Source organism: Onychomys torridus, chromosome 16, assembly GCF_903995425.1.
Source record: "Onychomys torridus chromosome 16, mOncTor1.1, whole genome shotgun sequence".
In the NCBI taxonomy this organism is placed as follows: Eukaryota; Metazoa; Chordata; class Mammalia; order Rodentia; family Cricetidae; genus Onychomys; species Onychomys torridus.
The window spans coordinates 30,785,302-30,798,889 of NC_050458.1; the positions used below are offsets into that span (position 1 = coordinate 30,785,302).

The 13,588-nt window shown below is 37.7% G+C and overlaps 1 long non-coding RNA gene across 1 annotated transcript in view; it reads left to right on the forward strand.

The window, feature by feature from the left end:
• Nucleotides 1-13,588, forward strand: part of LOC118597441 — a 161,468-nt gene that overhangs the window by 39,557 nt on the left and 108,323 nt on the right. The window lies entirely within an intron of this gene.

Consider the following 13,588-nt stretch of genomic DNA (forward strand, 5'->3'; position numbering starts at 1 on the left):
GTAATTTCCCAACAGCCTTGCCCGCTCTTGTATTACACAATTTGCCCATAAAAATCTCTTAAAATTTCCTCCAAAGTTGAATAATACTCACTGTCTACTTAGTATCTTGGGTCACGTCACTATTAATTCTAAGAACGTTGCTAAGTTTCTCAATTCTTAACCCTGCCCACATTAGGGATAGTAGAACTTCAAAGAATTAAGAAGGTCTTATCTCTCTCACACTCAAAATACAGCTATGATTGCCCCTTTCTCTAGCAGCAGCAGTCAAAGCCCTTAAAATGGTTTATAATGATCTATCTAATCTGGTTCTTCTCTTGCCTCTTCTCCCATGACTTTCTCCTGAAGTTGGTTTCAGTTATGCAATATCTTCATCAGTGATTATTAATCTGCATGGATGGTGTTTAGTAGTGACTCCACAAGAGAGAAAGTATTGTCTCTTGAGGAAAGTTCTGAAGTTGTTACAAGAAACCAGAGTTACTGTACTTGTTTCCTATTTGGGGAAATCCCAAAGAGGTCATTAAACATCTGTGAATTACCAGTATCTTCTATTTTAAATTCTTCCCTTATTTATTATATCTGTCCTATGATAGGTGCTCAATAAATAAGTACATGGTATCAAGTAACAGAATGTATTACAATGCTGTGTGAACAAAGTCTTGAACACTGTAAAAGATTTTTATGGGCTGGAGTAATCCTTCAGATCCCCATTTAAGGATGGAAAGGGTGGAGATAAAGTCCCTAAGATTGTTTACTTTTGACATGAAACATCTTTTATCAATTTAGCCTGATATTTTAAAACGTGACACCTTAAACTCTTCGCAATGAATGAGGTGAAGTTCACATTATTATTGGTGCCTACCATTTTTCAGATTCCTTTTCTTTTCCCATTATTAGCTGATGAGACTTCCCTGTATCATTTCATTTAGAGGTGATTGTATGACCAACTCTGGCCAATGAAACAAGAGGACATAGTGTTTGCCCGCTTCTCAATTGATGATGGTGAGAAACTTCTGCATGCCTCTCTTGTTGGTCTTAGTCATTTCTTTCAGGGACATTCATGGAGAGATCTCCTATTGAATGGGGGAAACTTGAAGAGCTGTCCAAAGGCACGCCAATACTGAATGAATGAGAAAATAACTTTTCAGGATGTTTAGGTTTCAAGAGTTTTTTCCCCAAGGCTTCACAGCAAAGACAATTCTAAGGAATTCTCGGGAATGCAGCAGGCTGTACACTGAATCTCTACAGCACTCTTTTCTCACTCTTTATGTGACCCCATTTAGAGCCCCCATGGCTTACAAAAACACATCTTGACCCTTGCTGGTCTTTGCTAAGACGTGGCTTTCTGTGCTTTGAGTCTTCTCCTGGTCAGGAAATGTTTTGATTCTGTTGGAAAAGTTTAAGTGCAACCCTTATGACATTGCTTTTTTATTTTTCTGACTGTTTCCATGTTTTTAGTACACTTCAGCATGGCTGTTGATAATCAATATCTCTCCTTCTCTCTTTGGAATGAACAATAAATTTATAATTATTTAAATCTCAGGCTCATTTACTACTAATCAATCCACTGTTGATAGATAATTTAGAACATTATCTTTTCATTGTGCTGATTGTAAATTGATAAAAGTCACAGTTGCCTCATTAACTTTATTGCTTGAGTTTACATCAAGCTTATCCATTTAAAAATTGACTTCTTTGTGGAATGCATCTTCCTTCTGAGTTACCTAAACATTCATAAGGTACATTCTTTTTTGATTTATAGATGAATATCTATCAGTGGCTACACCTATCAAATTTTCTCTTATTATGTCTATTGTATCATCTCCTCATTGACAATTTAAGTGGGTATAAAATTCTAGATTGACATCTCTTTTCTTATCTATGTTCTGATGATACATTACTTTATGGTACATTGATTTTTAATATCTCTGTCAAGAATTTAATACTGGTCTGAAATATATTCGTTCTGTTCCCTTTCTGACTGCTTCTTTTTCCTTGCCTTCCCTACATTTTTCAATTCAGGTGCCTAGATTCAGATTTGCTCTTCTGTATCCTGCTTGTAAACTCATTGCTATTCATATAGCCATCCTTGCTCTTGTTCAATGCTTTTAATGGGATATTTTTTAGGATGATGTGTTGAGGCACTCTGCTACAGTTATTTTTCATTTTTCTCTGGGCAATCTCAGGATATTTTTCAGTGTGTAACATGAGATACATTCTTCTTTAGGATTTGTGTTGAACAAAGGGGTATTGTAAACCGAACCTGGAAACCTGAGGAAAGGACGTTCATATTAGGATTTCAATACATTTAGTAAGTGTAGCAGTGAATTCAAATTGTGATTATACTAAGAAGCCTCACCATCCATTCTTAGACATCACCCCACCTTGTGTGTCTCTATTTTTTTGATCTTGACCCCTGTTGGAGCATCACATTCCTTTTCTTCTTGCTTCTCTTGTTCTCATAGGTATTTTTTCTCAAATTTATTACATAATTTCTCTTCTGAAGTATTAGTTGTAGCTATTTTATAGTTTTACTCCCCTGTTGGGATTTTCTCTTTTCATCTTTATTATTTGTGGTAATTCTGTGTGTCTGTTCTTTTATTTACATCATTCTTTTCTTATGTACCCAATTTATTTTTTTATGTCTATAATCATTCAAGAAATTTTTATATGGTCTTAATTTCATGTTCCAATTATTTAGAATCCTTGATGTTCTAAGCGAATTTGATTTTATTCTGACATTATCCACAATCTGTTTGCTTGTTATACAGATAAGGGGTTTTGAAAATGGTCATGAACAATTTGAGTGTGGAATGCATGGATCTGAATCTTGACCTAGTCAATTTTAAAGTGAGTGATCTTTATATTGACTTTCTTTGCTTCACTTTCATTAAATATTGAGCATATTAATAGAATCCATCTTTTCACACATTATGTAGTAATGCTATAGTAAAATTAAATAGAACCTAGAATATAGTAATTACCCCAGGATTTTAAGTGTCAATATCATCATCATCACCTTTGTGAACTTAATTTATTGGGCCTCCATATTTTTTTATCCAATGGGTGCTGATGGAGGTTGTACTCAGTAATTTCAAGAGATTTTCCAGTATGAAAACATGCTCTGTTTCAATTTGTAATGATTTTTATTTGCTGAGCACAAGGAGAGTATAATTTCTGCTGAGGGTCTGCAGGCTCACACTGGGATTTGAGAAGACCCAGTAAGTAGGAATGGCAAATAAATTAAGGAATTTTGCCATCTGGGATGCATACCACAGGCCTTGTCTCCATTTAACGTACATGTTTTCATTGATGGGCAGATACTGAAAGAGAAAAAAGAAAGCTGCTAAATTTAGACACATACTGATCTTTCCTAAGCTCATATATAAGCTGTCCCAGTTGCCATGATGGGGTCAGAGAACTGGAACAGAGACTAGAGTAACACTGAAAGACGTCCCTCTGCAGGGAAACCAGAAGCCCAGGGAAAGGTTTCCTTTCATGATCATGTGCTTTCTCTACCATTGGCTTGTTAAAAATTCATCTGTATTCCAAGCCAGGCAGTGTGTGTGTGTGTGTGTGTGTGTGTGTGTGTGTGTGTGTGTGTGTGTTCCCATGCATGTGTGTCCATGCATGTGCATGTGGTGTGGTACAGAGCTAGTTATGCTACTAGACAGTTTTTTCAAGTTCACACACTTGTCTCTGGCATAATAGGTCAAATGTCTGCTTGGCAGAGGTCTCAATTCCACACTCCCATCTTCCCCTTCCCTTTCCCAAAGCTCAGAGTGAGTGCTGATCACCAGTTGATTATTTACTAATTGAGCAATCAAATTGTTGTCATATGAAAACTCAGCTGTACACTTCAAAGGATGTGCTATTTTCTCTAGGAAATGTGGACATTTTGAAGCAGGTATCTGGGTTAACTGGCCTGCTGTGTCAGGACCTGGAGGCCCCTACAATAGACCAGACAATAACGTCTGCCTGTTTCATGTGTGGTCTTTTGCTTATTTTTCTCTCTTCCTTTTGTTTGATGATCTGTCTGATGACATACTTCTTTGTCTTTCTGTGTTTTATTATCTTTCTGCTACCCCTTCTCTCCTCACCTGTCCTTGCATTTTACTTTGTTGGTTTCATTATTTATTACCAATGATAGACCCTTATTAGAAAAGTTTGTTAGTTTATTTTCAGAATTGAGCTGCATTCTTGATACAAAGAGAGAACTTATTTAATATCTGATGAATAAAGACATTCATTTTCATGATGGGTGGTGGTAGTGCATGCCTTTAATATCAGCACTCAGGAGGCAGAGACAGGTGGGTCTCTGTAAATCTGAGGCCAGCTTGATCTACAGAGTGAGTTCTTGGACATCCAAGACTACACAAAGAAACCCTGTCTCAGAAACCAAAACCAAACCCAAAACAAAACAAATTCATTTTGCCCTTCAGGCAAAATGAAATTTGCTGCTGTGGACCTAGGCTGCAAGTGTGCTCCTATTAGAAGACACAAATAAAGCATGCTTTGTCTAATCTTACTTCTTACCACTGCTACTGATATGACATCAGTTGTTCCGATGCTTTGACCACTTGCTGTCTGCCAGGATCTTTTCTACCATGAATGTATGAGTTCATAAATCTGCATTGTCATTGTAGAGGAAACATATTGTTGTTACCTGCCTTTTGGCTAATGATGACACCAAGAACCTAAATAACTTGCTTCTAGTGTTTCTCATGGAACATTTGGCAATATGTGGTATGATTTCTGATTTCACCACAGAAGAGAGGACTATCAGTGTTCTCTGGGTAGAGTCCAAAGATGTTACATAAGCATCCTATCATGTATAAGAAAACACTTGACTAAAAGGTTTCTAAATTCTAATATCAGTAGGACTGAAATTGAGAAGCCCTGGGGGCAAACAGCATACACAGACTTTTTAGAATTACATTTAACTTCATATAGATTTTCTTTTTGCATACTCTGTGATCCAAGAGATTCCCCCTAACAAATATAGGTATTTGCCATTGCTCTTGGTTACCTTAGTAAGATCCTGTTGCTGAAGACATCATACACTTCAGTCACAGGACTTGGAGGAATCAAGCTGGCATTGACCTGGAAGCCATCCCTGATGGTTTGTTCTCATAGCATGACAGGTGCTTTGAAATTTTCCAGATGGAAAAAAAGTCACCAATAGTCTTACCCAGCTGTAAATTCTGTCAACTAAAACAACTACCGTTCTGGTGAGATATGCTCAAGGATGTAATAGTGGCACTTGTATCTTGGGAGTAACCAATTGCTGTCTGAGTGTAGGCAAGGACCACTAAATAGGAGAGAACTCATTGCTGGTATTTTAAGCTTAGCTAAGAACCAGTGGCTGGATAGGTCATAGACCCTAGAGGAGAATTTACTGCTCTCATTGTGCTAAATGGATAGACTATTCAGCTTTATTATAAGTACTTATCTTTATATCCATAGGCTAGTGTAGCTCTCAGCTGGCATCAAAGAAGTTTCTGTTTGCAGCAGAGGGACGTTACTTCAGATATACAATTGCCCAAAGTGTAAAGTATAAGCAACTATCAAGTGTCCATAGTTGGGACATCTGTTACACATCTACACTCAACTCTCATGAAATATTATGGAGTAAAGAACAGAACAATGATAAATGCCAGAGGATTGAGAGAACTTCTATGAAATAATGTCCCCTGTATATGACAGGGCTGCTATATCCATGAGTACTCAACAACTATGGGTGTCTGCACAAGATCATTATCTAGGACCCCAATCTGTTTGGTGCTTTGAGATCCAAGTTATCAATCAACAGCATTCTCCCTGTGGCTCAGATCTGCCTTCGCGTGGACTTCACAAATAAGATCGGGATATTTGGTTTCAATGCATCTGTTCTGAGATTGCTACTGAAAGTGAAGGGTTAGAGCAGTGAGGGTGCTTAGGTGCTGTGCACTAGAGATGGACAGGAACTCTTTGCTTGACTCTGAGCTATGAGGGATATCAGATGGGGAAATGTACTCTAGCTATGATAATGAAAGTGGTTCACAGCATTGGCTAATTCCAAGGTCTATTAAGGATTTTTTTTTCATAAAAAGAAAGACTTTTTAATTTAAGTACCTTAGAATCTCATAGAAGACCTTTGTTAGAATGACTTAAGCTTCTTTTACCTCCTCACTCAGATTATTTCAGAAATGAGGACAATTATGTCACCTCATGGAGCAGCTCTGAATATGAGTGTTTAAATAAGCAAAAGGCTTGGACAACCTGGTATATAGGTCATAACCTTGTCATTAACATCTGTGCTTGTCATATAATTCAGCAGGTTCCTTGTTTTGCATGCTTTCTCTCTTTAGAAGCTAAAGCTAAGTCTGAGACTGCTAAGTGATATCCAGCTAAGCTACAGACCTATGCCTGTGTGACTCTGGGGCTGGACTTTGAGCTGCTGGACAGAATTCAATTGTATTCCTCTAATTCACAGACTCTCAGGCTGTGGCTTTATTTGGAAGTCTTTGCATATATTGATTTAGATGACCCAGAGTAGAACGGGTCCTAAAATTGCAAAATGGGATTCTTTCCTAGAGCTGTTAGGCAAATGCATAGCTCTGCTCCAAGTTTGAGGTAATGTTTCCAGTCTCTGGGTTTAGAAAAGAATAATTCCCGGGTCTTAAGGCATCCATGCTGTGATTGTTTTCTTTGGTGGTCCTGTGAAATAAAAACTGTCTGAGTGGTCCTTGTCACTGCTGATAGCACCAGTCCTAGCCCCAGATGAAGCCCCTGTTTAGGGAGTGGATGATCCTTGCTGGTGTCTGACTGGCAAGGTTATTTTAAACTGTACCTCGTGAGAGTTGCATTGAGGAATTCTCTCACTTTTCAGTAGGAGTCAGACTCATACATCAATATGCATTTTTTTTAAATGGCAGATTGCCAAAAGGTCTTCTTGGTGTCTAAAGGGTAAAAGAGACTTCACTTAAATTTTTTTTTTTTATTTTTTATTTGTATGTCTGTGAGTGTTTTGCTGACATGTAAATATGTGCATATCATTTGTGTCTGGTGCCCACAAGACCACTTTCTCTAGAAGAAGCAAAATAAAAAACAACTGTATACTGACCACAGTTGCATTAATAGTCTACTTTCTCTGTTATAACAGGTGAAGATTAAAATCACTCTGGCCACTTTGAGTCCAGCACCCTTTAAATGATGGACAGTCAGTAGAATGAAATCACTGATTTTGATATGAGGAGTTACAAAAGAAAAGAAGAGAAAAAAGAGGAAACAAGAATCTGAGATTAATTTGGAATGAGATATTGGCATTGTTGGTTCAGAAAATTATCAAAATACAAAACCTTCAGACTTTAAATAAAAAGGACAATTTAGTGAAAGCTTGTTAAGTATCAGACCCCATTTTATGCATATTTCACATGAATTGCTAATAAAACTTCCAAGGTAGTCATCAAAAACCACCATTTTAAAGTTAATAAAAGGAGGCTTAAAGGTAGCACGTGAAAAAAGGACCCCTCTTAACAATACTTCTAATTTACATGAATTAAGAATCTACAGGGTTGAGCTGAATCCCCAGGGGAGTCTTTGCCCATGGTAATGGGGGGAGGGCCTGGGGGGAAGGCAGGGGCAGAAGTGGGGAGGACAGGGGAACCCATGGCTGATATGTAAAATTAAAACACAAATATCCTTATAAAAATAAAATTTGAAATTAAAAAAGAAATGTAAGAATTAGAATTTTCTAGAGAGTATTTTGAAGGATTTAATGTAGATTGGTTCATTTAAATCTCACAGGGACACTGAGACAGAGGTTTTGCTTTTAACTATTTTAACAAAAGGGCATATAGGTGGATAAATCTGCATCTGAAATCACCATGTGGAAGAGCCAAGTTCTGAAGGCAGGTTTGGCCTGATTTGGTCCCAGAGATAACTTCTTGTGTTCTGAAACAGCAGCAATTGTAGTAATGATTGGTACAACTACTAATTCTAGTTCTACTAATACTGATTATGTTTAATCATTACTAAACTATTCCTGGTAAGAATTTCTTTTAAAAGCCCTCCTTAAATTTGAGAGGATAACAGAGGAGTGGGTGAGACCACAGAGGTAGAAGAACTAGGATTAGGGAGATGTGGGAGAAGGAGGGAAGGGTGCAGGGCCATCCAAGATGTTCAATAAATCATGGATTGGGAAAATATTTAAGAGTCTGAAAGGGGTTGGTTTTGGCTCAGTTGAACTTCTGGCCAGATCACACATTCTTAAGGGTACAGGAACACCCATAGATCAACTTCTCCACTTCCTGGATTTGATGTCTTATGTAGATGCAGATCAGAAATGCACAGGACATTGCCTATGATTTTAAACTAACTTTTTTTTTTTAATCTGAAATACCATTTTCTCCTTCATCATGTCCTGTTCTTCCAGCCAAATACTTGTGAGTAGGGATGTGGAGAGTGAAAGCAGTGGATTTCCAGTGAATCCTGTATGATCCCATCTTAGGTATTTTGTGTAATTCAATCTTAGAGCAGCTAACACTCAAATGTAGGTAATTATCCCATTTGAGAGGTGAGGACAGTAATTCTCAAAACGTTGAACTGAATTTCCCAACATCATTCAGCAAACTTAGTCACCTCAGGTATGAAATAACTTCCCAAGAACTGACCAGGAAAGCATCTGACCGTTCCATGTCATGCAGATTTTGTTGGTACTAACCTCCTTTTTTTCTTGTTGTCTCTAATATCCAACCTCTCTCAATGAATACATTTGCTGATTGAATACTGAGAGGGGACCAAAATAGCAGAGCCAATTTCCAAGTATGGGGCCTAGATGCCCATATATGAAAGCCAAAGGGACATTTAGCCTCATTTGGGTAAAGACTTTACACACTGATACTAGTTTCACAATACCTTTCTTGCTTTCAAGGCCATACTCTGCATGTGTGCCTCTTCTGTTAGATGTTCTTACCGGATATTTCAGAGTTATACAGGAGCCATAATGGTCAGCTCAACTGTTGGCCAGATGACTGCAAAGTGTGGAGCTACCTTCTTACTCTCTAGTTTATTCATGGCGTCAGTAGAAATGGAGGATACATTTCCCTGGGCCTCATTTTTTCCTAAATGAAAATGTCCATGTTAATACTTCCTAAATTTGTAATAAAATGTACTTAAATGAATAGTTCTACTTGAGGGGAGGACTAATTGTGAACCTTGTGGGTTTTTTTGTGATAGGTTCAGTAATGCATAATGTATATGCAAAGAACTATATATTTAATGAATGAGGCTTCTGAGTTTAGACATTTGCAAACACCTATGATATCAACATTACAACCAAGGAAATAGGTGTATATGACACTGCCCCAAATATTCCCACTGTGTACACATTAAAATAAAGTAGTTTTGAGCTATGGAGACACATATTCCTTTGTTAAAGACCTGATTTTGTTGTATAAGTTGTTTTCATAAATTGGAGCTTTGAACAGACACACACATGCACACACTTTTGTGGCTGCTGTTGAGACAGAGTCTCTGTAGACATATCTGGTAATGATTGCACGATAATCATGCTTCATTCTCCCAAGTCTTAGAGTTACATGTGGGAGCTACCATGCCTTCATATATTTATCTACCATCCTATCTATCTGTGTGTTTGTCCGTTTCCCTGTCCATCTCCTTCCAAATCCTTTATTTCTTTAATTGAAACTGAGAAAAAAAGATGAAAAGAAAGACAGGTAGTAAAAACTACCTTCTGCACTGCCAGGTAAATGGCTCCCCCTGGGGTTTTGCAATGAGAGAACCTCACCACTGCTTCTAGCCTAGCTCCTTCAAGGACTTCCTAGGTGGGCTCCTCATTCCTTATGTTACTCCAGGCACCAGGGTACATGGCAAGAGCCTTCTAGAATGTACAGCTAGAGATCATTGAGAGAGATTTTCTTTGAGATTCAACTTGCCTAGACACAGAACATCCATCCTCTCCTAGTTTTATTGGGTCCCTTTTCTCATCCCTATGACAGACAGAAACAACTCAAAGGAGGAAGAATTTATTTCAATTCCAGGCCAGGGGTGTAACACATCAGGGGAAGCATAGCATCAGGAAGAAGGGGCTTGTGGCTGTGGCAGCTAGAATATGTGGTGTCTGGTTCATTTCACTGATGATGGAAACAGAAAACGAGGCCAAAGCTGAGTCACCTATAACCACCATAACTTATATTTGACAGCTGGTTCCCAGGTCCAAAAGGTTTCAAAACTTCCAAAAACAGCACTACTAGGTGGTGATCAATAATCAAACATGTGAATCTTCGTGGGGACATTTCACATTGGAACCATCACACTGGTTGTGTAAGACCTTGGAGAATTCATAGTTTCTCCAAGCCTCAGTTTCTTGATCTGTAAAATGTCAATAGAGATGCTTCTTTCAGGACCTTGCCATTAATTCACTGAAGGAGTTGTTCTTTATCATCACTACCTCTTTATCTGGCTATTGTCTCTGTGATGTCCCATGTTGCAAAAGGGCAAGGTGAATATTACATTCAAATGGCTGTCCTCACAGATACCTAGCACATAGTCTGGGACAGAGCAGTGTTAAACTAGTTCTTTATATAATTTCTTGAGTCCCTGATGTTTTCATAACTTTGACTAGTGTACAGTATACAATTAGTAAGTGTTAAGATACTTGCTGAGTAGATATATCTATTATCTACCTCTTCCATTATACACTGTAAGTGTATAGTAGGAACACACCTTGTGCCTTTGTAATAGCATCTCTTTAAGTGGATTTGTACACCACTGATTTCTGGGATTGGGGATAACACATACAATTTCTGTTCCCAGAGGATAAGGCAAATTCTAGCGTGAGAGAATCTTCTTGCAGGTGGTGTTTGCTTGGGAAATGATATGGTTTTTTATTTGACCATTGTAAATCCTCTAGAAAGGGAGTGCAGTTTGATATTAAATGAGCTCACAGAAAACAACCCATCATTTGTTATTATTCTTTGGGAGCTGTTTCTAGGGACCACTGATTTGGACAATTGTTAGAATTTTCTGCTGCAATTTCCCAGTTGCTTCCTCTACTCTGTTCTGGAAATGATTTCAATTTCTGCACCTCCACCAATCCTCTGCAGTCAGCCCATTTAACGTTTCTTCAGGGACACCGCATCTTCTATCATCTGTGTCTTCCAGTGTTTTTGCTAGAGATGATAGATGTGCAATGAATGTCTGTCTATCAATATTTGGACATAATATTGGAACACAAAACTTTTCATTTTATTAAAGGATAAGCAGGGATTTATGAAGGCATGATGCCCTGTGACACATTATTTAGTTGATTCATAAAGCCTGGATCAGGGTTCTTGATGAGATACAGAATTTTGGACTTTAAAAAAAGTAAAATATCTTAAGAAATGTTGTTATGCTATAAATGCAATGACATAGTTACCTTGATTAACAAAATATCAGAACTTTTATTATACATATACACATACCCCCATAAAATGTCATTCAAAATAATATAGTTCTCTGAAAGAAACTAACAAAGTATGGGAAACTTGCATAAAATATGCATATTAAGTGTGAAGAAGAAACAGTAAAACATAAGGAGAAAAAGAGAAAGAAGAAAAGGAAAACCCAATATAAATAGTAACTTGAATACTGATAGTTAAGTCTCTTTGAATGGGACATATAAATGTATGTAAATTGGCCTGCCTAGTTAAGATATGCAAATAGATGCCCATAGAAATCTGCTACCCTTTGTACTGAAGTTAGAATGCAGTGTACTTAATTTCACTTAGACTATTTTTCTGTTTCCAGAATGTCCTTCTCAGAGGTCCTTAGAGCCAAATTCTTGCATTATAGGCACCTATTCATCTACATGTCCATCTTTATGTTCTTTGTGCTAGGTAATCTATAGGATGCTGGAATTGTTAAGGTTAAATTCAGAAGATAATCGTCCTTAAGAGCTCAAACTGCAATAGCTTATGAAAGATTTGCATTTTTTTCTGATATATCATTGGAATCATCTTCTGCCTGGGATATTTTGCTTAATGCACATACATATATTACTAAATCCACTTGAAATAAATGTGCAGCATGGGCAGGTTAAAGTTGAGAAGTATCTTGTGTCTTTGATGACCAACTCTCAGTATCTTCTTTAATCAACTCCCCCAACTTTTCAACTGGTTCTCTCATTCCATTTTTCTAGGATCCCACCAACTTCGAGTGCATCTTCCATGCCTAACCAAGATGTCTGCAGCCTTTGCAGCTCTGTATATCTAACTACCTCTAGTACAAACTGAATAAGATAGACAGTTCTAACAGAAACAAGGGAAGAGAAAATGGGAACCAATTTCTCTTGAGGAATTCACTCTCAGATATAAATGTAAAATTCTGTCTGATCTTTTTATAAATTATGTGATCATGAGTATGTCTCAACCACTTTGGAATAAGCCAGAGGGAATACAGCCTACCTTGCTGGATTGTGAGGAGGATAGGATAAAATGATGTAAGTGAAATACATCTCAGACTCTTTCATCATACACTAGGCTTACAAGTATAGTTACCCTTGTGATGCATCTATTTGAACAGATAACAATCTCAAACCAGATGTAATATGAAACTTCTGATCTTCTTCCCCCCAAATGCCAATATACATCCCTACTTTTGTGAGTGGATGGTCATGCTATGCTTCCTGCTGTTCAAACCCATACCTCTCGAGCCGTTTCTGTACTTTCTCTTCTTTTCATATTTGACGTTTAAAACATGTAGAAACCTTGCGTTGTCATTCAAAATATAATTCCAACCCAACCATTCTTATGGGCTCCACTTTGACATCCTATTCCAAGCTACTGTAGTCTCTGACCATTGTGCTTGCAGCAGTCTTCCAATATTGTGCATCCTTATGTGACCCTTCAAAGCGTTCAGTTAGATACAACATTGCTCAGTTGTAAGTCACCTTCCATTTCACTCATGATAAATGCCAAAGCTTCAGAATGACCGGTGTCCCTTTGTGGAATGATACCCATATCCTTTCTGATCTCATTCATCTGTTCTTTCCCTTGCCTTTATTATTTGTTTCTTAGTTATTTCCTTTTTTTTTTTTTAAATTTATCCTCTGTAGGCTCTTTCCACTGGTTCTTCCTCCTTCCTGGCATCCTCTTATCTATCTTCCCACCTTTTCCCAGTCTCTGCTCAGATGTTATCTTCTTAACAATCTAGCGTGACATTGAATTTAGTAATTCATTCCCTTCTCAGGATTCTTGTTCTCCTCACTGGTTTTCTTTTTTGTTTTCTTCTTTCTCATAATAATCTTTTTTTTCCTGAAAGATAGAAAACATGTTGATTTAGTTTGCTTAATTTTAGTTGCAGATTTCTGACTGCCCCCCTCCACATAGTGAATGTAGCAATCTTGCATATCTTTTTGCCCAACTCTCTATCTAGCTAGAAACAAAGAAACTTCACAAATGCTTTTCAGGTGAAAGCACCTGGCCAGCAGTCAGGGCATAGTCCTCATCATTTCCTCTTTCTTATTTCAACTTCAGTCAACAATATGGCAGAATGTTTGTGAAAGAGGAGATGTCAACCAGCTCTACTGCTCCCTGACCCTTGTTCA